Source organism: Pteropus vampyrus, unplaced genomic scaffold, assembly GCF_000151845.1.
Source record: "Pteropus vampyrus isolate Shadow unplaced genomic scaffold, Pvam_2.0 Scaffold485, whole genome shotgun sequence".
Taxonomy (NCBI): domain Eukaryota; kingdom Metazoa; phylum Chordata; class Mammalia; order Chiroptera; family Pteropodidae; genus Pteropus; species Pteropus vampyrus.
The window spans coordinates 116,569-118,913 of NW_011889266.1; the positions used below are offsets into that span (position 1 = coordinate 116,569).

The 2,345-nt window shown below is 40.5% G+C and overlaps 1 pseudogene; it reads left to right on the forward strand.

Moving 5' to 3' along the window:
• The first annotated feature begins 1,178 nt into the window (after positions 1–1,178).
• Positions 1,179–1,297, forward strand: LOC111732730 (annotated as a pseudogene).
• Positions 1,298–2,345: the final 1,048 nt, after the last annotated feature.

Genomic DNA, 2,345 nt, shown 5'->3' on the forward strand with positions numbered 1-2,345 from the left:
AAGCTTCCCTAACCTGGTGAAGAAAATAGTCACACAAGCCCAAAAGTGCAGAGAGTCCAAAAGAAGAGGAACCTAAAGAGGCCACCACCAAGACACATCATCATTAAAATGCCGAAGGTTAAAGACAAAGAGAGAATCTTAAAAGCAGCAAGAGAAAAGCAGTTAGTTACCTACAAGGGAGCTCCCATAAGAGTGTAAGCTGATTTCTCAACAGAAACTTTGCAGGCCAGAAGAGATAGGCATCGAATATTCAAAGAGATGAAAAGCAAGGACCTACAACCAAGATGACTCAGCAAAGCTGTCATTTAGAATCCAAGGACAGATAAAGAGCTTCCCAGACAAGAAAAAACTAAAGGAATTCATCACCACCAAACCAAGATTACAAGAAATATTAAAGGGACTACCTTAACAAGGAGGGGGAGGGGGTTAAAAAGATCAAAAATATGAATAATAAAATGAGAATAATTACAGATCTATCAATAATTACTTTAAACATAAATGTATTAAACGCTCCAATCAAAAGATATAGAGTGACTGAATGGATAAGAAAACAAGACCCTTACATATGCTGTCTACAAGAGACTCACTTCAGATGAAAAGACACACAGACTGAAAGTAAAGAAATAGAAAAAGATATTTCATAAAAATGGAAACAAACAAACAAAAAAAGCTGGAGTAGCAATGCATATACCAGACAAAATAGACTTTAAAACAAAGTCTATAACAAGAGACAAAGAAGTACCCAGTAATCCCACTTCTGGGTATTTATCTGAAGAAACCCAAAACACTACTTCAAAGGGACACATGAATCCATATGTTCATTGCAGCATTATTAACTAAAGCCATGATATGGAGGCTACCTGAGCATCCATCAGTGGATGAATGGATAAATAAGAGATGGTACATATATACAATGGAATATTACTCGGCCATAGAAAAAATATGAAATCTCGCCATCTGCAATAACATGGATGGACTTGGAGGATATCATGCTGAGTGGCGTAAGTCAGAGAAAGACAAGTGCCATAAGATTTCACTTACACGTGGAACCTAAAAAACAAAATAAGCAAAGCAGAAACAAATTCATAGCTACAGAGAACATTTTGATGGTGGCCAGATGGGAGGGGGTTTGGGAGAGTGAGTGAAATAAGGAGAAAGGATTAATAAGCACAAACTGGGTCTACAGCCACGCCACCCTGAACAAACCCAATCCCGTCTGATCTCAGAAGCTAAGCAGGGTCAAGCCTGGTTAGTATTTGGATGGGAGACCACCTAAGAAGACCAGGTGCTGTAGGTGTAAAAAATAAAAAAATAAGGGATCGTAAGCTGACAAGGTCCTTGCAATCTGTGAGGTCAACCAAGGGTCGCCTCGCCTAAAAAAAGAAAAAGAAAAAGTACAAATTGGTAGCTATAAAATAGTGATGGGGATATAAAGTATAGCATAAGGAATGTAGTCAGTAGGATTGTAAAAACCATGCATGGTGTCACACAGGTACTAGATTTATGAGAGTGATCACTTGGTAAATTATAAAAATGTCTAATCGCTATGTTAAACACTTGAAATTAACATAATATATGCCTGCTGTGATTGAAAAATTAAAAGAATTTTAGAAAGAACCCAGCACCGGATACCCACACAGGGAGCCAGCTCAGTAACCCACCCTTGGCTTGGCTCACCCCACTCCCCTGCCCACTCCCCTGCCCTGTTCTCCCCAGCGTTACCTTCCAAACAGTCTACTTCAAAGGCGAGCCTTCATCTCAGGCTCTGATTTCTGCGGAACTCAGACTAAGACGCTTAGTTCTGTTATTTTATTCTGCCCTTAAAAATCCTTCTAATAAGCCAAAAGTTGCCATCGTAGTCAGTGATTAATCTAAAAATTCAAGAGGCTTCCCAAAATGTCACTGTGACTTCTTTCAAGATGCAGACACTTAAAATTAGCTGGTCAAAGCATAGGAACTGACCCCAGAGATAGACCTGCCCTTGCTCTATGGAAACAGACTGAAGGCTCTTTCAAGCCATTTTCAAATCTAAGTTCTCAAGTTTTCTGATTGCCGATCTCTCTGGCAGCAATACTGCCTGGGTCCTTAACATTTTTTTTTTTTTTAATCCAAAACACAGACAAGTCGGTTCGGTGATACCATTCATCCTAACTGCCAGAATCCAGTATGAACAGAAGCACCCACACTAACTCATTAGAGATCATTCTCAACTGGGTGTCACACGTCACCTCATACAGGAGGATCCGTGCTAATGGAGCCAGAAAGAAAGCAACTCTGAGTCCTCAGCCACCCGCTCCATGGAGAAACGCAGCCAAGTCAGGTACGATGGCCACCGGGGGCAGGGC